Source organism: Uloborus diversus, chromosome 9 (assembly GCF_026930045.1).
Source record: "Uloborus diversus isolate 005 chromosome 9, Udiv.v.3.1, whole genome shotgun sequence".
NCBI classification, from domain to species: Eukaryota; Metazoa; Arthropoda; class Arachnida; order Araneae; family Uloboridae; genus Uloborus; species Uloborus diversus.
The window spans coordinates 68,966,846-68,989,779 of NC_072739.1; the positions used below are offsets into that span (position 1 = coordinate 68,966,846).

Genomic DNA, 22,934 nt, shown 5'->3' on the forward strand with positions numbered 1-22,934 from the left:
CAACAATAATACGCCTTTCTCGATCAGTGAGAATGGGTGGTCGTCCTGTTCTTGGCTTGTTTCGAGTATTTCTCTCAGCCAGGAACTTTTCAATGATTTTTTGCACTGTTTCAGGACTTTTGCTTACGATTTTAGCGATTTGCCTTTGTGACTTACTTTCTTTATAGAGCGTTATGATTACATCCTTTAGATCTTTTGATAATTCTTTTCCTCGTGGAGGCATTGATGAATTGTTGATGTACTTTAAGCTTAAACTTACAAGCTTTGTAGCAGAACTTCCAAACTTATCACTGAAATACGAAACATCACTTGAGAAGTTTCATTCAGCCTATTTGAAAGTCAAAAATTCAGAGTGCATACATATTTTTGTGATTTAAATTTCTACTGGTAGTTAACAAAATTACTCTTAAAGTTTTTTAAAACAATGTTTTGGTTTATTTTTCGTTACTTAATGACTTAAAGCAGAAGTTATAAACAACACTCTCCAAAATAATATTTTTCTTATATTTAAGTGAGAACTAGAGCTTTTTCACTTAAGTTATGAGCTGTATACTTACTTTTGTGAGCAAGTGTACGCCCCCCATCTGTCTCCCAAAATGAAGCCATGTCTGCCGAAGAAGTGCAATTAACACAACAAATTGCAGTAGTCCGCATTCATGTGGAAAGAGTGATTTTGCAATCCTATCAAAGCATACTTGTGTTGACAAACACTTGCTGCAGTTATTTGATAAATTTTTAATTGTAGTTTGTGGGTTAATCAATTTTTAGAACAAATTAATCAAAATATTAAAATGTTTTTACTTTAAATTAAAGGAGTAGCATTTCAATATAACGAATAAATACCTTTGTGCTTGAAATTTTAATAAATGAATTACCATCATTTTATTGCACAAAGTTTCCAAATAACTACAAACATTGTATTTCGGGGTCAAAGGAACCCCGTTTTCAATGCACAGAAGTGTGAGCTTTTGGATGAAAAGTCATCCGAGTCTTTTTCCTCGGATGACTTTTCATCCAAAAGCACACACTTTGTATTGAAAAAGGGGTTCCTTATAACCCCGAAACACGTGTTTGCAGTCATTTGCAAAATTTGTGCATTAAAACGTTAATAATTCATTCATTTAGCATTTCAATATGTTTATGCTCTTGATATGATAATTTTATTATTCTTCATTTTGAGAATATCTTAAATGTTAAGATTTTTATTTTATTTATTTATTTATTTATTTTTTTTTTTTTTTTTTTGAATGTTTGCATGTTGATTTGGAATTAAGTGTAATGATTTATCTAGTGAAAAATATATTATTTCAGAGTGCAAATAAATTATGTTTTTTTTTTTTTTTAATTCATTTTTAGATCCACTTATATTTTGAAATTTAGTTTGATTATCACTGATTTTGTCCATGCAGTGAAATTGCGCTGCAACGAATACGAGTAGAAAAAAAATATTTGTCTTAACAAAGTATATTTTCACTCCCATTTCAGTTTCCATTACATTGCTAGAATTCCATTACAACGGAATCCTCGTAACACTAAACAATAATTTCGGTCCCTTGAAGTCTCACTATATTTTAAGTTGAATGTCGTTATATAGTCTAAAATAGTTTAATTCTAATGCTAATCATTTTTTTCTGGTATGTTAAGTATTAATTTTTTTAACTATTATTGATATATCAATTAAAATATGTTCAGATAATTCGCATGTGAAATGATTTACATAGGAAAAAAAAAGAGAGAACCTACGTCTGCGGGGATTTTCATTTGAGTTCATACCAATGCACCGCGTTCGTATGTCAATCTATTTCTCAGTTCATCGAAAAATATTTTATCTGGAGTTGTGCTTGCAGAATCTGCACATTGATGGAATATACAATATTTGTATCAAATGCTTTCAATTGAAACAAAATTGGTATTAACAAAGTTTTTCTAGTTTAAAACTAGTAATGGAAGTTCTCTTTTTCTTGTAAGTGTGAAAGAAAAAAATTTCCAGCCGAAAAAAAAAATATTGTACAGAGCGGTCTATAAATTACTTTTAAATAAAAAAACCGCCTTCAAAAAATACCCAGAAACTAAAAAGGAAAAAATAACTGATTACACTTACATTCTATTTCCTACCCAAACATAGAAATGAAATTTATTTTACAATTCCAATACAAAAATCAACTAAACTAAACACGGAATTATAAAATAAACACTGATTTAAATTACTATACGACGAATTTTTTTAAATATCTAACTAATTATATACGATCTCTTAATTTTTAATAACCTTTTGAAGTCGGGGCCTCCTATAAACAACTACATAACGTAACTGACAACCCACCGAATCCTGAATTAAACACTAATTTAACTATACGCGAAATTCGTCTTTAAAACTTAACCTACTCAGTTTTACTTAACCTACTCAGAATTAGCCACTAGTGCTCTTGTGTTTATGGGGAGCAGTATTTCTCCTTTGATGAAAAATGTTGTAATCATTTTTACAGTAAGGCATATTGTTGCATCCCATTTGTTTAGTTTAATAAAAAAGATAGTTTTGAGACTGGAAAACATTGGCTTTGATGTGTTAGGTGTTGTTACAGACAACAATTCAATCAATCGTAAAGCACTTCTTCTTTCAGAGATCCTCCAAAATTTCATGTTATGTATTCACACCCAGCTAACGACTTCAAATTCTTTACTATGTTATTGATACAGTTCATTTAATGAAATCCATCCGAAACAATTTGTTTAACCAAAAGAATGGTAATTTTACGTGTTATTCTCTATTTGAAGGTGGAGGTAAATTTCAAACAGCTTCACTTGATGTGTTGAAGAAGATGTATGAAATAGAGTCCACACAGTTACTGAAGTTTGGTGATGGTCGAACGCGAAAGGGTCTTTGGCCGACAAATTTAGAAAGGCAGAATGTTGGTCTCGCTTTAAAGATATTTAACAGAAATCTGGTTCAAGGAATATTACAGTTGGGAGAAAAATATAATCTATCACATTACCAAGAAACTGCAAACTTTATTAACATATTTTGCAATTGGTGGGACATTGTTAATGTCAAATCTTCTTTAAAAGGTAAATTTAAAGGAAACCCCATGTGTGAACCAATTACTAACTCCCCTGATGATGTTAAATAAAATTTTTGGAAAAAATTGTAAGTTGGTTAGACACTTGGGAAGGAATGAATGCTCATAATGGGAGACTCAGTAGAGAAACACATTCAGCTTTACGTCACACAACACAGGCTTTCTTAAGTTTAACAGAATGTTGCTTTAATCATCAAAATATGTCATATGTTGTTAGGGAAAATTCAGACCGATAAGCTAGAATCACGTTTTGGCCAATAACAGAAGCTTATCTGGTGAACAAAATCATGTATCTATCCGTCAACTTTATGAAGCAGAAAATAAACTTCGCATAAGTGTTTTCATCCATAAGCTCATTACTTTTTGCATTGAAAAAGGTGTTCCCTGTAACGCCGAAACACGTGTCTGCTGCAATCGGCAATTCATGCTTTTTGACGTTGTTTTTTCTTACTTTACTGTTCAGCACAAAGGTATTTATTTATCTTACATTAATATTGTTGCTAAGCTGAAAGTAGTCCAAATCATGTAATTATAATGTTGAATAACTTGAAGTGTTGAAAAGTTAATTTGGTTGGTTTTCTTATCCTTTAAAGACAAATTGATTTCCTTCCACTTCAAGTGATAAGAGTGTAATTTGTAATTGTTTTGCAAGAATTATGTTATAGAATCTGGATTCTGTTGAGCTTAGTGTTTTGTTACTTGATGTACTAGTCTTTATTTGTGAATAAAATGTTTTTCTCATTATCAAGTTTCTGTTTTTATTTATAGTTTAATTTCTGTAATCGGATAAAATGGATCAATTTTTAAATATCCTATTTTATTGGTCCTGTCATGAAACAGTAAAGTAATTAAGAAAAGATAAACATCCTAGTCATAAGAAAAAATATCCGAATGAGTATATGTATGTACTCACTGAAGTACATTATTTGGAAGTAATAAGTTGGTTGATTTGATTTTTATGGCGCAAGAGCCCTTGAGGGCTTTACTGCGCCAAACGATTTTTTATTATATGCTATTTATTTTTCATTCAAGAATATAGTAAATAAAAGCATATTCTGAAGAAGAAAGCATAAAACTTCAAGTACTAGTATTAAAAAAGTGCAGCCGATAAAAACATATGCCTTAAAAACATATAAAAAATTTGAAGATAAAGACAAAATGGACGAAACAATATCTTGAAAAATCAGGAAAGGACGAAATCACATAATGACGTGACAAACACTAAATTAAAAAGGAGAATCCAATCTCCTGGAGGAAGGAGTACAAACTGCGATGGGGTGGCTCCCCCAGCAACTCCTTCAAAGATTTATTAAAATAATTAAAATATTTAAAACGAACTTGGTTAAAATTTGGTCAGTTACTTAAAATGTGCAACACTGTGATTTACATTACATGTAATGCATGTTGGAACTGGTTCACGACATAAGAGGTACTTATGGGTGAATCTGGTATGTCCAATGCGAAGTCGAGCTAATAAGACTTGTTCTCTCCTGGTGATATTTAATGATCCGAAACCTCTAGTGGAGGGCTGGATTAAATGCAATTTATTTTGGATTTCTGAGATCCACGTCCCCTGCCAATATGTGTTGAGGCTTACAACGATGGCGTTTTTGATATCATCGAAAGGGACACTATTATCAACCAGGATACTTGCAGCTCTGGCAGCTGAATCGGCTGCCTCATTGCCAGCAATGCCCACATGACCAGGGATTTAACAAAATATAACTTGAAGATTATTTTGCATAAGATTTTTGTATAAAAGATATGACTGGATGACTATAGGATGGCTATTATTATTGCAGTGAATGATGGCTTCCACTGACACTTATACCACAACCACTGGCTTCCACTCTTTGAGTCAGTGAATATCACCCACTTTTTGTATTTGAATTCCGCTATTGATTGTAGAGATGAAAATATAGCTTTTATTTTAGCAGAAAATACCGAGCAAGATGTGTTTAATTTTTCTGCCGTAACTTGATCATTAATTATAGTGGAAAAGCCGACGTGATCGTTTGCTTTTGATCCGTCAATAAAAATGTGTTTATAATCAGAATACTTGCTTTTGATCTCATGAAAGACTTGTTGATGAACTGTATCAGCAGTAGTTTGTTTCGGGAATTTTCAAAAATCATTGATTATAGAAGATATGACTTCGCACCATGGTTCAATTAGTGTTACTGTGTTGACGGTTTTGAAATCTGTTAACTGCAAGTCTGAGAGTACCCGACGCATTCGGATCCCAAATGTTGGGGTCATCGAAGGCCGGTGTAGAAATAAAGCAACGTTAGATGGATTAAAAATATGGAGAGGTAGTGGGTGATTGGTGCAAGGTTTTGTTTTGAAGTAAAAATTTAAAGAAAGTTTGAGGCGTCTATTGTTTAGAGATTGGTCGTGTGCAAGGATATGAAGACTGTTGATAGGTGAGGTTCGGAAGGCTCCTGTGCAAATACGCAGTGCCTGATAATGTATTGGATCGAGGGCTTTCAAAAAGCTCTTCGCTGCAGAGCCATAAATTTGACACCCATAATCAACTTTTGAGCGTATAAGAGCCCTGTAAATTCTCAACAGAGACTCTTTATCAGCACCCCAAGATGTGTTTGCTAAGACTTTCAGGATATTTAGTTTCAATAATCATTTTTTTCTCAGTTCTTGTGTGTGCAGTACAAATTTAAGTTTTTTATCAAATATGAGACCCAGGAATTTTCCCTGATCCTTTACAGCTATTGGTTGATTATTAAGGTTAAAGTTTGGATCAGGATGAAGGCCTCTTCTACGGCAGAAATGAATACAGAATGTGCTTCGAGCAGAGAAAGTGAAGCCATTTTCTTCCGCCCTTTGGGTTACTTTATTGATTTCAATTTGAAGTTGTCTTTCAACGATACTCATGCTCGTTGATGAGAAAGAAATTTGAAAGTCATCCACGATCATGTACCTTTTACAGCAGGGGGGCAATTGATCAATTAAGCTATTGATTGCTATTATGAATACAGTTACGCTTAGTACACTTCCCTGGGGCACTCCTTCTTGAATGAAGGTATCCGACAGAACAGACTTGACGCGTACACAAAAAGAACGATGTTACAGAAAATTGGAGAGAAAGATGGGTAAATTACCTCGCAACCCATACTCGTGCAGGGTTTTGAGGATCTCATACCTCCAGGTACGGTCATATGCTTTTTCCAATATCGAAAAATACGCTCACAAGATGTTTTCATTTAAGAAATGCTACTCTTACTAATGTTTCGAGAAGCATTAGACTTTCTATTGTGCATCTGCCACGCCTAAATCCACTTTGAGATGAGGATATGAGATGGTGTGACTCCAAAATGCGCATCAGTCTGGCGTTTATCATCCGTTCCATGACTTCACATAGGCAACTAGTGAGAGCTATAGGTCTATAGCTCTCAGGTTTATCAGATTGTTTATTTGGTTTAAGGATAGGGATGATTATTGCTTGACTCCAGGATTTCGGGAATTGGTGTTCAGAATAAATTCTATTAAAAAGCTGCAGAATATTTTCTAATTAGACCTGCTTAGATTTTTTAACATACTATTATGAATATCATCTAGACCTGGTGATGTAAGGCAGTATTTAATTCTTAAAGAGTGAATTTTGTGTTATATTGATTAAAAATGTTTGAATTAAAATCTAGAACTTTTTGTTCTTTGCGTGATTTGATGGTTAAAAATTTTGAGCAATAATTATTTGCACTGGAGACTTCTGCCAAATAAGTCCCCATGCAGTGAGTCACCTCTTTGTGATCGGATAAAATACGACCATTATTCTCCAGAATGGGTGCACAAGATGTATTGTAGTTTCCAGCGATTTTTTTTATTTTACCCCATACAGTCTTCGATGGGGTGGACGTCGTGATTGTGCTGACATAGGCCTGCCACGAGTCCCGCTGGCTTTTCCGTCGAATCCTCCGAGCTGCAGCACGAGCTCGTTTAAGTGCCACGAGATTTTGTGTGGTTGGGTAACGACGAAACGTGTTCCATGCCTTTTTTTGTTTCCTTTGAACCTCCTGACAATCAAAGTTCCACCAAAGCTTAGGAAATTTGATCCTACCTTTAGTGGTTCTTGGAATTGCAACGTTCACTGCCGTCAATATTATGTCGGTTACTCGGCTTACGGCTACATCGATATCAATATCAATCACGTCTTCTGATTTAATTTCTGCCAACTGGGTAAATGCTGCCCAATCAGCTCGATCAATGCGAAGTCGGGCTTGCTGATTCTGCTGATGGTCGCAGCGTGCAGTAGAGGTTATCTTGATCGGAAAATGGCCACTGGTGTAGAGAACACCCTCCACCTGGAAATCCCAAAGTGGCAGAAAAGAAGGTGAACATATAACGAGATCGATGGCGTGGTAAGTCTGGGTAGGAAGATGAAAATAAGTGTTTTCGCCGTTGTTAAGAATGCAAAGATCATTGTCCTCGATAAAATTCTCTATTGTTAAACCTCTACTGTTGGAGTCGGGACTCCCCCAGAGAGGATTATGGCCATTGAAATCCCCCAAGATGATGTATGGGGGAGGAAGTTGATCTACAAGTGTTTGCAATTCCACGCCTCTCAAGTCGTAAGAAGGTGGAATATAGACAGTACAAATTGTAAACAGCGAGTGAAGGTGAGCGCGCGCAGCTAATGCTTGCAGGGATGTGTTGATATTGAGCTGGCTAGATGCATAATCATTAGCGATTAGCAAAGCCACTCCTCCACAACGACGGTCACCTGACAAGCAGTCCTTGCGGTATATGTCGAAACCTTTCAACCTCGGTTTATCAGTGGGCGATAGGAATGTTTCTTGCAGACAGAATATGGCCGGTTGGTGATATTCGAAGAGATCTTTGATGTCCGTGACATTATGCGAGTAACTCTGACAATTCCAAGAAAGAATGCTCAGGGCCATGGAGAAAAAAGGAAGGAGGAACGGCCGGAAGAAGAGGGAGCGGCTCATGAAGGAGGATGGTCCGTCCACCCTTCATCGTCGGATGGCGGAAGATCTTCAAATTCAACATCCTCGTCTTCCTCTTGGGGAGGAAGTAGTTGGGATTTAGTCAATTTGACTTTTTTGCTGGAAAACAAAAAGTCCTCCTTTTTAAAATTATAATATTTTGGGGGCCTCTGTTTAGTGGCCACCCCAATTTTAGCACGTGTTTGCATAATTTTCTTTTTTTCAATTAGTTTTTTCGAATTTTGTGCGATTGGAATGTTTTCATTAACAGTAACAGATACAGTATTTGTTTTTTGTTTTTGTAGTTGATTTTGGTTAGTTTTCTTAAAAGAAGATTTTGGACTATTAGTTTGTTTATTTGATTTGGTTATGTTTACGGTTTTGGGATTAGTTGAGGTTTCAGTTTCTGCATCTGTTTGTGTGCTTGCAGATTTAAATACCTTTTTGATGGCTGTTGTAGGTGTGCGAGATTCAACCAGTTTTCTTGCGTCTGGATAGGATATTTTTTGTGTTGTTTTAATCACCTGAATTTCTTTTTCTGAGATCCATTTTAGGTATGATCTGGAGTATGAAGGATGTTCCCCCTTGCAGTTTACGCATTTATAGGTCTTAGAACATGTATTACTATCGTGACCGGGCTCTGCACGCCTGGCACAGGTGTCAGTACCACGGCACGCAATTTTCGAATGTCCAAACCGCTGGCATTTGAAACACCGGAGCGGATTTGGAATATAGGGGCGAACTGGGCAAGAGAGATAGCCAGCTTTAACACGTGGATGGAGGACGGGTGTTTTAAATGTTAGAATGATATGTTTAGTATTGATCATTTCGCCATTGCGTTTTATTGTAATCCTTTTTACTGCACTTACGTTTTGGTCCTTCATTTCCTCCAAGATTTCCTCCTCGGGTGTAAAGAGAAGGTCAGGTTCTGATATTATTCCTCGGGAAAAATTAAGGGTTTTATGTTCGGTAACAGTTACAAGATAGGATCCTATTTGTTTGACAGACATAAGAGATGTGGTTTGTTTTTGATGTTTTATTTCGACGAGGAGCTCACCATTACGCAATTTTTTAACTGATTGAAATTCCCCTATTTGATTAACGAGGGCTTTGTTGATGAGAAAAGGAGATACTTTTGTTAAATTTAAATTAGGATCAGAACGTTTGATAATAAAAAATTTTGCGGTGCTATTCGATTCAGTCTGACGCTCCCCACAAGGGGGAGAAGTGTTCTTTGTGTTTATATCCATAAAAAACCAGAGAACTAGGGGGGGAAAGTGGGGTCTAGCCCCTGTGTAGCCCCCCTACACAGAGGTAAGGCTGCGTACGACAGGGTTCGCCTGCTATCCCTGAAGCCTCCCGTTTGAGGCACCGACTACCCCCGGTACCACGCAGCCATAGGCACGGTTGACACACCTTGGCTTAGGGCTTTTCGACCGCATTTGGTAAGTGTGATGAGGGAAGGAAGGGAGAAAAATCCCCTCCCGCCGATATTCTTTTTGAGCAACTGGGGGTTCACTACTCGCCCCGAACTCACCACACCGCAAGCCCCCCCCCCCCACCATGACAAGGTAAACGGACACGGGGGGGGGGGGAAGTGATTAATTAAAAAATCAGAAAGTTATAAACAAACCTGATGCATTGAAAGGCAAACGATAGTTCGCATTTCAATTTAAGCTTCTGTGTTTGCTGATCTTTGCTGTACCGAGTGTTTGAAAACTTGACCCTAGTTGCAGATTCAAATTTGGACTTTGCTCAAATCTTTGCTTAATGTGTAGCTGTGAGTTTATGAATTATGCCCTTCATCTTTCAAAAAGCTCAAAGCCAGTAGTGTGAATACCCAATTAGTACTAGGCAAAGGTTGATCAGCAAAAGATACACGGCCCGGGAAAAAAATGTTATGCACTTTAATCTGCCTTTTGTTTTAAAATCTACTTTCAGACATCATGAAAATATTATTTTTGAAGCTAGGCAAAATGCCACGAAACAGAACATAATTGAAGCTTCAAAAGAAATAAAGAGCTTTAAAAAAGGCATGAAGTGTGGCGTCGTCGTGGTCACACTTCATTGACCGGCTGTGTCTCTGCCGGCAAGGTTTTAGTTTTCGAAGTGTTGTCGCAATTCTGTCCGTGTATTTAAGAGACGAATCCAGATCTTAAAATAGGTTTTCAAACTTTGCTTCTTTGCGTCCCAAAAATTGTGTTTTAGCTGGTTCAAGCGGTACACAGAGTGTTTGTGTATGTAGTGTACATCAAAACCTAAAATTAATGATTGAAAATGCAAAATTCTCTTCCGTAACATCTGGAGTTATACAAACATATAAAGATTGCCTTCAAATGATAATGTGCACACCAGCAACTACTAACTGTTCCTTAGGAAATTGTGATTATGATACATTGCTTCAAAATGCATTTGAAGAACAAATGATAAAGACTAATGTTTAAACAGTGGGTCTCAGGTAGTGGCGCTAGGTGTACACTGCAAACTGTTCAAAATTCAGTAAAAGATTTTGCCACAATTTTTTCTGATAATATTGCAGTTCTTTGCAAACATGACTTCATAGCCGAATAACTAAGTTCATTTCCTTCGTGAAATGAAAGAAAATCTACCAAATTCTGAAATTGTAGTAATAGCGGACTTCGCAGAAAATTACAGATTTTTGCTACAAGATGAGACTTAATCTTTCCATTGGAGTAATAATTATGCAACTATACATCCATTCGTAGTTTATTTTAAAGGACCTGAAAAAATTGAACATTTCTGTTTTATAATTACTATATCAGATTGCTTGGAACGTAATACTGAGGCCGTGTATACATTTCAGAAGAAACTTATAATTTTTTAAAAATCTAATTGACAGCATGAACAAAAATTTATTATTTTTCCGATAGATCTGCCTCATAATACAAAAACAATAAAAACTTCGTAAATTTATGTTATCATTTTGAAGACTTGGGCGTGGAGGCCGAGAGGCACTTTTTTGCAATAGCTCAGGGAAAGGGTCATGCGATGGTGCAGGAGGGACAGTGAAAAGACTTGCTTTTCGACCAAGTCTTCAAAGACCATACACTGATCAGATAACGACACCAATAGAACTCTACAGCTAGGCGAAAGCAAACATTTCGGGGATGGATTTCTGTTTTGTCCCATATGCAGAACATATCGAATCGGAGAAATTTTAAAAAAATCGCTTCCAAAACACACGTACAGTCGAAGGAACTCGAAAATTACATGCTTTTATGGCCATGGTAAGTAAATCCAAAATTCTAACTAAACTTTTCGCACAAAAGTGAAGTTTCTGTACAAGAACGTTTAACATGTACGGTAGATTATCGCGAAATCTGTGGATATGTCACAGCAGTGTATGATGAAAACTGGTGGGTGGCATATGTTCTTGCAGAAAATGAAGAAGACGAGGAAATAAAACTAACATTTCTTCACCCATCAGGGCAATCTCCATGGTACACGTACCCTGAAATGCCAGATGTGTTGAGGATACCAGCCAAATACATTTTGTGTCCTGTACACCCAGTAGCTGCTACAGGGCGTACGTATGCACTTTCAAAACTTGATCATAAAAAAAGCTGAAAAGGCTTTCCTTCAGTACAATGTTCATTGATGGATTGTAAGTTTCTATGAATTGTCTCTTTATATTAATCCAAAATTTTGTTGCTCAATGTTTTTATAATGTAAGTTGCGATTTTTTATTTTTTCCGAAAACATGTGTATCATTTATGTGCCATATCTTCGTATCCCATAGAGATCCCAAAACAAAACTTTGCATGATGTAAGGAGAAATTAAACTTACTGTGGATTTTTTTTTTTTTTCAAAATTTTAAAAGATTTAAATTACATGATTTCTTTTTGAAAATTAGCTCATGTTACATATCATATTAAATGTCTTAAATACCTTTGAAATGCGACCAATTTTATATTTGTGTCTTTAGTGGTTTTTGCTGTACATGAATTTGAAGATTTGGAAATAGCAGTTAATCAAAATTTAAATAATCAATAATTCATAACTTTGGTAAAAATCAACTAGAATTCATAAAATTTGGCACATAGTCACATATAAATACAACAAACAGCTGTACCAAAAATCATCGAAATTGGAGATGGTGACTAAAAATCACTGTGTTGATTTCACATGTAATGACCCTTTACACTACCACGACTATGTTCTAAATGATCTTTCTCGTTAAGAACTACTTAAGACTGATACACGCGTCAATATATCCCAGATCCTTCAAATCATTAATGATCAAATTTATTTTAAGTGAGCTCACCACTGCTATTTTTCTGGCCAGAGTCTGTTGAAATATGTAATTAAACTAAAATGTTGAAAATCCCAACGTGGCAGAAAAGAAGGTGAGCATATTACGAGATCGCTGGCATGGTAAGATTGGGTAGGAAGATGAAAATAAGTGTTTTCACCGTTATTAAGTATGCAAAGATCATTGTCTTCAATAAAATTTTCCATTGTTAAACTTCTACTGTTGGAGTCTGGACTCTCCCAGAGAGGATTATGGCCATTGAAATCCTCCAAGATCACAAATGGGGGAGGGAGTTGATCAACCAGTGTCTGCCATTCCACGCTTCTCAAGTCATAAGAAGATGGGATATATACTGAACAAACTGTGAACAGCGAGTGAAGGTGAACGCGCGCACCTACTGCTTGCAGGGATGTATTGACATTGAGCTGGCTAGATGCATAATCATTGTTGATTAGCAATGCCACTCCTCCACAACGACGGTCTCCTGACAAGCAGTCCTTGCGGTATATGTCAAAACCTTTCAACCTCGGTCTATCAGCAGGGGACAGAAATGTTTCTTGCAGACAGAATATAGTCGGTTGGTGATATTCGACAAGATCGTTGATCTCCGTGACATTATGCGAGTAAGTCTGACAATTCCAAGAAAGAATATTCACGGCCATGATGAGAAAAGGAAGGAGAAACGGGAAGAAGAAGAGAGAGTGATTTAAGAAGGAGGATGGTCCGTCAACCCTTCATCGTCGAATGGCGGAAGATCTTCAAATTAAACATCCTCCTCTTGGGGAGGAAGTTGTTGGGATTTTTCAATTAATGATTTCGTCAATTTTACTTTCTTGCTAGAAAGTAAAAAGTCCTCTTTTTTAAAGTTATGGAATTTTGGGGGCCTCTGAGGCTACCCCAATTTTTGCGCGCGTTTGGATAATTTTCTTTTTTTCAATTGTTTTCTTTTGCTTTTGATCATTTGGTTTGTTCGAAATTAGTTTAGCTGAGTAACTTGTGCTGGGGTTTTGTGTACTTAGCATTTTAATTTCATTACTATTTTTTTTGTTGAGGCTTAGGAGTGTTAAGCTGCTTATTTTTTGATTTAGGAGAGTTAGTTGATTTCGCGCTGGTTAATGTGTTAATTTGAGGATCTGTTTGTGTACTTGTGGAATTGAAGACTTTCCTTACTGCTGCAGCATATGACAGTCCAGCTGACGGCGTACGAGACTGGACAATTTTTCTTGCGTCGAGGTATGATATATTCTGCGTGGTTTTTATAACTTGGATTTCTTTTTCGGAGAGCCATTTAGGGCACTTTCTAGAGTAAGAGGGGTGGTCTCCTTTGCAGCTGACACATTTGAATTCCTTTTTGCATTCATTGCTATCATGGCCGGCCTCAGAACATCTGGCACAAGTTTCTGTGCGACGGCATGACAGCTTGGAATGCCCAAAGCGCTGGCACGTAAAGCACCTTAGCGGGTTAGGAATGTATGGTCAAACAGGGCATAAGAGATAACCAGCTTTGACACGTGTAGGGAGGATAGGCGTACTAAAGGTCAGAATAACATGTTTCGTATTTTCCATTACGCCATTGCGTTTGATTGTGATCCTTTTCACTCCACTTACGAGTTGTTCTTTCATTTCTTCTAGAATTTCCTCCTCTGGTGTAAATAGAAGGTCTGGCTCCGAAATGATTAACTGAGAAAAGTTTAAAGTTGAGTGTGCTGAAACTGTACAGAGATATGAGCCTAATTGCTTGATAGCTAGGATAGATTGAACTTGTTTGGGATGCTTAATTTCGAAGAATAATTCACCAGTACGTAGTTTTTTTTACAGATTGAAAGACACCGATGAAATTTACAAGAGCTTTGTTAATAAGGAAAGGGTAAACAGCAGTAAATGTAAGGTTTTCATTTCTTTTAATGACAAAAAATTTAGCAGATGTTAGCGGTTCATTCTGACGCTCCCCACAAGGGGGAGAGGTATTCTTTATGATATCATCCATAAGTTAACCTGGGAATTGAGGGGAAAAACTGGGGTCTAGCCCCTGTGTAGCCCCCCTGAACAGGGATAAGGCTTTTACACCAGGGTTCGCCTGCTATCCCTGACGTCAACCGTTTGAGGCACCGACTACCCCGGTACCACGCAGCCACGGGCACGGTAGAGACACCTTGGCTTAGGGGTTTTTGTCCGAATTTAGTAAGTGTGATGAGGGAAGGAAGGGAACAAAAGTCCCTTCCCGCCGATATTCTGTTTGAGCAACTGGGGGTTCACGACTCCTCCCAAGAGCTCGCCCTGAACTCACCACACCGCAAGCCCCCCCCCCCACCACGACAAGGTAAACGGACACGGGGGGGGGGGGGGAGGCGGATGATCTTGATGCGAAACATCATTTGTATCATTTGCAATAACATCATTTGTATCATTTGCAATAGGTTGAATCTCCCAGAAAGAACCGAATAGTAAGAGGCATGGTCACACCAATCCTATCTAGTCCAAAATAAGAAACAACCTATTACAAATGATGTTTCATGATGATGAATGATGAAGGTCATCCGCCTTCTTTTCGTGGTCAAGCTATTTCGGCAAATCGGTGATCAGTTAAAGATATGCCAAAGCAAATAAATACTTAAAGGCTTAAAACCCTGAAGAACCTGATAATGTGTCCAACATCTCGACGCGAATAATTCATATGGACTTGTACATATTACGCTTACTTCTTACACATGGTTTCAGGTTTCAGAAAACTGCTATTCGGGAAAATCACCGTTGTCAAGAGCATTCTGATCCCGAAAACCAAAAAATAAAAGTCCTGTCTGGTAAATTTGAAAGATGCAACGTTCAAAGAAGAAAAATCAAAACTCGTTCAATGCTCTCCTGCAACTGAAGAGTTTCTTACTCCACTTGCGTACAATTTCATTGAATCGCCAAATAAGAGCAAACAATGCACCATTAAAAGGCAGGCAATGGACAGACAGCCATAAGAACTTTGCACTCCAAGTATATCTAACCAGTCCAAGAACGAGTTGTACAGTGAAAAAGTACTTGAATCTTTCGAACACAAAAACGGCGAGCCGGAAGCTCAGAACTATCAAAGTAAATGCTGGCTTTTTTCGCCATAATATTTTCTGCTTTGGCAGTAATTGCACAAAAAATGAAGTCATAAGACAGATTGCGCGTAGTTAGCTTCGACGAAATGAAGTAAAACCAGGCTTTGCTTACGATCCAGGCACAGACTCAGTCATTGGATTTGACAATTGTGAGTCAAACAAAAATAAGTATGCGATACATTTATTAGTGTTCATGGCTAGAGGTCTCAGCAAAAAAAGATGGAAGCAAATTAAGGAGGCTTTTTTTTCCTACGAGGCAGATTCTTCCAAAGAACTGAAAGTGTTGCTAGAGGAAGGAATTACCAAATTACAAAACTCTGGCACGGAGCCTCTAACAACAGTGTGTGATTTGTGTTCCTATACTCAAACTATATTGGGAGAAGCTGGGAGTCTGCAAAGAAAAGCCATATACGGCAGAAAAATTTATGCTATTTCGGATCCACCTCATCTATTGAAATGTATCCAAAATAAATTTACAGAAGTACCCAACAAACGTAGGGAACCAACAGACTGCAGACTGGAAACACATAGGAGCAGCATTTTTATTTGATAAGAATACGAAGGAATATTACGGGGTGAGAATGCAAGTCAAAGTGACTACAAAACAGAATCATCTGTCCTCCCCCCCCCCCCTCCATCTCTCAAAACTAAGTGTCAAACTTCCTGCACAGGTGTGAGTAACAGGATCTATGGTATGATTCGCACACTGATCTCGAGTGGGAAACTGCCAGCATCTGCAAAAAAAAAAAAATACTGTAGACATTTGCCGGCTAATGAATGACCTATTTGATTGTGTCAACAGCAGAACTTTATTTTACGAGAACCCCCTTCAAAGCTCATAAATGAATAGGACAAAGCCATCAAGTTCTTCCTAAGTTTGAGATTTAAAGATAAGCCCCGGAGAGATTCCCATCGATTAAAGGGTGGATCGTGACCCAACATGCCTTTAAACAAATGGTAGGTGGAGCTACTGGAAAGATTTTTTTTTTCTCATTATGATGAGAAAATTCATTCGGGACTACTTGGAGAATTACCTTTCACATGTAAGTCAAAATAACTTTAAGGAGAAGGATTAGAAGACATGTGGCACCAGACCCGAAGCAATGCCCACCTTGTGAGAATTGTCGCCGTCCGACCCATATTCTCAATGATTAGCACCGACGCTTCTTTTTCCATTGGGTCTGTCGCCCTTGTGACAAAAAGGTATTTCTTTTTCCTTCAACTCTTTTTAATTTTGTGTTAGTTTTGCTGATCTGACTTTTGCTACACTACTTATAGATTTCTCCTGGAAAAAACACCTTCTTCGGAGGTCTAAAGCTTCCCTTTGAGAAGTTTTGATTCTTATTGTCTGTTTCCTGTACAAGCAACCTCTCACCCAGGTGATGGAAGAGGGACAAATGTTTCAGAAGCAGAATGGAGCAAAGTGCCCCAATTTGTCATTTAGAACGATTGACAACTTCTTTAGTTACCTGAGAGAGATTGCAGAGGTTTTTGCTTCGCACCATTCGAAGCTACTAGGTGTATTTGGGGAAAACCATTCTCCTCGATGAAACCTTCCTCACTCAGAGGAAATATCATCGAGGAAGGGTAACAAAAAGTAAGACCCAAACCGTGTTGGAAATTCTCTGCAGGTATGCTGGTTTTTGTTTCCACATTCATTTCATTTTGCTGTGTTCCATGTTCTTGTTATATTTTGTCTTCCTTTTGTATTCGAGATAAGGGCTTTTTTTTTCCTTGTCGAAGGAAAATCAAAAAGGCATTTGTGGCCCTTCATTAAACGACATTGCGACCCAGAAACCAGCTTTGTATGCACCGATGAGGTGAAACAATACCACTGTGGGAAAACTATTTGCTGACGCTGTCCACAAAACAACTAATCATAAGAAAGTGAATAAGTGGGCCGCAGTGATGCAACAAATGCAATCAACCCACTGGAGAACGAAAACCGCATACTGAAGCAGTCCCTTAAGTCGCGGCGTTCGGTTTTGGCTGAGGAGATTGCCCAGTATGGGTGCTCATCTCGACCAGTTTCTTAGGGACACTGCTGTTTATCCCGCGTGGTTTAAAGAGGGGCTAAGCATGAAACAATTAGATGATCCACTCCCGAATCGGAAAATATAGAGCATCTGATGCCTAAGAGGAAGCGGGTTAAGAAGGCTGAACTACTGGAGGATTCCAACTTGCAGGGGAATTATCGAATGGATTGATGATTTGGAAAAAGATCCGAACTGGGATCCTTTAACTATGTGAGGTACAAGATAAGTGGTTTTATATTCCATTCATTTCGTGTCTACCTGTGCCATTTCTTATGGAAATTTCATTTGTTTTCATACTTTTTCCCTGTTTAGATATGTTCTTTTATCCCCATTCTCCACAACGTTATTTGCTGAAACGAGTGAAGTATAGTTTAAACTCGTTTTCATAATGCTTGACGATATATTCTTGGCTCGTTTTTTTGTCGAGTTTGGTTTCTCTTGGAAATTGATTTTATGTGATATTTTCAGATTATGTGGGAGAAAACCACATTAAAAAACGGTGGCGTAAAATACCTATAAAAAATATGGTTTACACCGCTGGGTGGGTCCACGTCCCGGGAACTGGATACGGTTAGCTTTAAATACTCTGAATAGCTAACTCAACCGAATCCCTAGCTTTTTTTTTTTTTGATTAATTTTTGATTTTATCACTATTGTATGGATTTTTTTTTTTTTTTTTTTTTTTTTGCATACTTTTATAGCTTTCTCTAGCTTCTGTAAGACTTAAGTAAGATTTGTTGTGTTTTTCAATTTCAAAAAGTTAAACAAATCCAATTTGTTTAAATTTTTTCTAGTCAGCATTTTTCACATTTTGTGTGTTTTATTAAAAATTTGCCAATGTTAATGTTCTCATGTCAATTTTCTCCAATTTTGTTCTTTTTTGTACCCTCCTGCATAATGTTTTCGATTTTTTTTCTAAAGTATCTCCCCCCTCCCCCAGTTCGTCAAAATTTTCGGTTCCAAACGCTAGCGGTTTTTTTTTCGTTCTTCGGATGTATAAGCGAAATATGGGGACATATTCCCGTTTTTTTTTTTCCTATCGAATTTTTTAATATTTAAGGATATTTTGCATTAAAATGTTTCAAAGTAGGCTTTTTGTTGCAAAAAAAAAAAAAAAAAAAACATTAGTTTGGTTAAATTCGTAGGTTTTAATATAAGTATACTTACTTAGGACTAACTTTGCTGATTAAATCAGATTTGGACCAGTTTGACGCGGATTTCTTAAAAATGCTGCTATTTTGCACTCATTTCACATTCAAAACATCAAGTCACCCATTTTCTACAAGTTTTTGAAATTATTAGGGGGGAAAAAAACAACGTATTTCTCTTTATTTACATCGGAAGATCGAAAAAAAGACAACTCCTAGGGTTTGGCGCCGAAAATTTTGGCGAAATTTGAAAAAGTCGCCAAGAGTCGATCATATCGCAATTTTCCCAAAATCACTGGAAATGCTGAAACCAAAAATGGATGGTTTTAAAAGAGAGCTAGATTGCGGAACATAACTTTCATGGAATTGTGCGTTCAATGTTTTTTTATGAAAAATAAATGGAGACAACCGAATGTTGTTCCATTAAACTTCTTTCTCAATAATAAGTGAAAAATGATACAATGTTTCGTCCTGAAAAGGCAAAAGAGAAAAATGATGTTACCTAGCATCAAAAAGACAAATCTAGTAGGATATAATTTGAATTTTATTGCTATCTTCCTCGAGTTTACTCTCATTTAAACAAATTTTTTACATTGTGAGTTTTTTTTTCTCAAGATATCTCCATTATTTTAAATTATATTTACTTTTAATTTTTTATTGCTTCATAAAAAAAAAAAAAAAAATCAACAGTTGGACATCTTAAAAAAATATAGTACATCGTACAGTCTTCGATTAAGTGTTCAGCGAGTGGTTTTTCTAGAACCTGCGTCTGTCATCACTGTGACGATATACACACCCCAAAATTAATTTTCGGGAACGCCACTGTTCGTGCACAATACATACCTGCAGTGTTTTTGCATTTTTTACTTTTATCGCTTTGAATTTTTTACTTTTTAAGTAAGAGGTTTGTTCTGGATAAATTAGTCAAATTGGGAATTTTTGCCCTTCTAATCGTATTTACTTTCAAATTCACAGAAAGGGAGGGAACAATGACCACTCGGAACCTCTCAATTTTCTTCAACTGCATCGGCTACTGCTGGCGGACTCAATCATCCACGTATACGGGAATGCTAATTGCGAACCTGACAACACCGATGAGTTGATCCTAATAAAAATTTTACAGGCTTCGGACTAAGAGGAGCATTCTTTGGTCATAGATTAGCAAGACGAAAACTAGTTTGTTGTTGAAGAAATAAACAAGAAAGGAACTTCAATTGAAGCTCAGAATACTTTTTCTTTCATCGCGGGTTACTTGGCCAAAAAATATATAAACAAATTTCCTTATAATCACTGCAAACCAACATTAAGAAGGGTGAATAATATAAATATGACCTCATTATTTATACATTTTACCAAATGTGAATGGGCTAAATATGACTTAGCATACCCTAGCGGAAATTTTTGTGGAACATTTGAAAAATTTGATGTATTATTAAATCAAAGTTTTCCACAAATTGTTGCTAAACCGGGGGTTAAAGAAAATATTACAGCACAACTGAACACTAATGAAAATAGTTGGTTTGACTGTTTCGAACATTCCAATAATTGGAATTGTATTACAATGTTTGAAAAGTGGCTCAAAATAAGCATTCGTCGTGGTTCCACTACATTAGGGACTGTGCCAGTGCCACCTCATTAATCTCTTGGTCTTGACATAACTGTTCGAAATTGTAAAAAATATATGAACAAATTTCCTTATAATCACTGCAACCCAACATTAAGTAGGATGAATAATGTAAATATGACCTCATTATTCATACATTTTACCAAGTGTGAATGGGCTAAATATGACTTAGCATACCCTAGCGGAAATTTTTGTGGAACATTTGAAAAATTTGATGAATTATTCAATCAAAGTTTTTCGCTAAACCGGGGATTAAGAAAAATATTACAGCACAACTGAACACTAATGAAAAGAGTTGATTTGACTGCCTTGAACATTCCAATAATTGGAATTGTATTAAAATGTTTGAAAAGTGGCTCAAAATAAACAGTAGTCGTGGTTCCATTTCATTGGGGACTGTGCCAGTGCCACCTCATTAATCTCTTGGTCTTGACATAATTATTCGAAATTGCAATCTTATATTCCTTAAGCACCCGTTATATAGAATATGGAAAAACAAATTGTACTATATAGGATTCAATCGAATATTTTCGAGATTATCATATGATGAAAGAGCCAATTTATTAAAGTTTTACAATAAGAAGGGGGAGCATAGAAAGGACACAGAAGAGGAGCATCCTCTGGTCATACATGAGCAAGAAATCTAGTTAATTGTTGAAGAAATAAACGAGAAATGCTTTTCACACACAATTAAAGCTCAAAATGATTTTTCTTTGTGGCTAAATATGGCTTAACATAACCTCTGAAATTTGCGTGAAATGGTTGAAAAATTAGGTGAATTATTCAATCAAATTTTTCCATAAATTGTTGCTAAACTAGGGGTTAAGAAAACAATTATCTCGCAACTGAACGCTATTGAAAATAATTGGTTTGACTGCCCAGAACACTCCAATAATTGGAGTTATATTACATCTCTTTTTTCAATAATGATGAAACACAATAAATTAAAAATGTTACACAGGGACCATCAAAAAAAAAAAAAGAAAGAAAAACCCGAGAAACGAAATAAGAAACTTAAAAAAATGAACTAACTCAATAATTAGCTGTGGTAAACTGCAAGTTATACGAAATGCTAAACAGTCTTTCAGAAACTCTAGGTTTTTTTTTTCGTGTATTGTATTTCCTTTGTGTTCATATGCTTTGGATATTTTTTTTTCTAGTTTTCTTTATTTAAAAAATGAAACACATCTAATTTTGTTTTAATGCTTCTAGCGATCTTCTTGCTGATATATTTTTTCTGTTTGCATGGGTAAATATACGGTAAGTGATTTTTTTATGCGTCCAAGGAAAAAGTCATCTGTTTTGTTTAATATTCATTATTTTACTAGTTGACGTTATATTTAAGTTTGAAAGATAAAGGCCAAAAGATTTTTGAGTTTTTTTCAGTTTCATATGCACCAGGGGAAAATGTTGTCAGGGAAGTGTCACTATTGGCAGAGTTATCTATGTTATCCTCTTAATTTTTACCCATTTTCCTTATTTATCTAATAGTTCCGCTTTCCTTTCTATTTTAATTCAGAATTTTTATCCGGATCATTTTTTATTTCTTGGTAAAGTAATACTTCAACTTGGCGCTTTTTTTCCAATCTATCTATCCCGGTTTTCTTATTTTTACTGTCCGGAATGATATATGAGTTGGAATGAGCAACTAGAACAAAAAAAAGAGCAAGCCTTACAATCATCAGATGAATATGTATTCCCAGTGGCACAAAAAACGCCAGAGGAATGACGTCACAGCAGTTACAAAATGACAGCCACCTGACCCCTGAAACGAAAACCTGTCAAAACAACATCACGCATTCTTTTTACTAGAACTTAGACATAATCCATGATGTCTGCAAACAAACATTTCATTGTACAGACTCACATTTAAGTAACGATAAAATATAAAAACATATACATACCACAGGAAATACTGCAACGACTGGAGCAAGCACGCTTTATGACACTGAATAACTAGAATTGACGCAATATTTAAATTTTGATCGAAACAGTTAGCAAGTTTTTCACTTTCTGTACTACGCGAATTATTTGCGGTTAAGGAGATAAAATGGAAAGTAAAAAATCAAAAATTCCCCTATAAACAAAACGTGACAAGGAAAAATTTGCTCATAATGACATTTTATATACATTTGATACAACTAAACTCCAGCGATATAGGGATTTAATATTGGCGTTGCAAAAACAAAGACTACATACCAAGGCCGGAGTCGTATTGAAGCAACTTAATGAGCATTCCCATGAGGAGTCGTCAGCACCAGTTGGAGTTGCTTAAAAACAACATTAAAAAGAGAGCGACAGAGACTTTGGACTCATCTACTACTGTCATAAATTAATGCTTATCAAAAGTTTCTCAGGGTAGCCTAGTTGAATTTAATGTATCTGCGATAAGAAAAATAGTTCAAAGAAAACGGAATGCAGTCACGAACGCGTCTACAAATCCAACAGAGGTACGAATGCTAGTTATTCCTTACGATTAAAAAATACAGGTTCCCCATGCCGGAGTTCAAGAAAAAATTTTGTTGTGTGACATGGGATCTAGTCCTGATCGCATTTTATATTCGGACGGGCGAATTGGCTGCAGCATTTACTAACTTCTGATATATGGTATGCCAATGGTACTTATAGCTCGAAGTCTATATCAACAAGTTTATATCACTTTAGTAAAAAAACACGGAGGAGTTTCTCCTGTACTCTGTACGCGTTCCTTCCAAACAAACAATGT

At 36.4% G+C, this 22,934-nt stretch overlaps 1 pseudogene; it reads left to right on the forward strand.

The window, feature by feature from the left end:
* The first annotated feature begins 2,434 nt into the window (after positions 1-2,434).
* Positions 2,435-3,759, forward strand: LOC129230301 (uncharacterized; annotated as a pseudogene).
* The last annotated feature ends 19,175 nt before the right edge of the window (positions 3,760-22,934 follow it).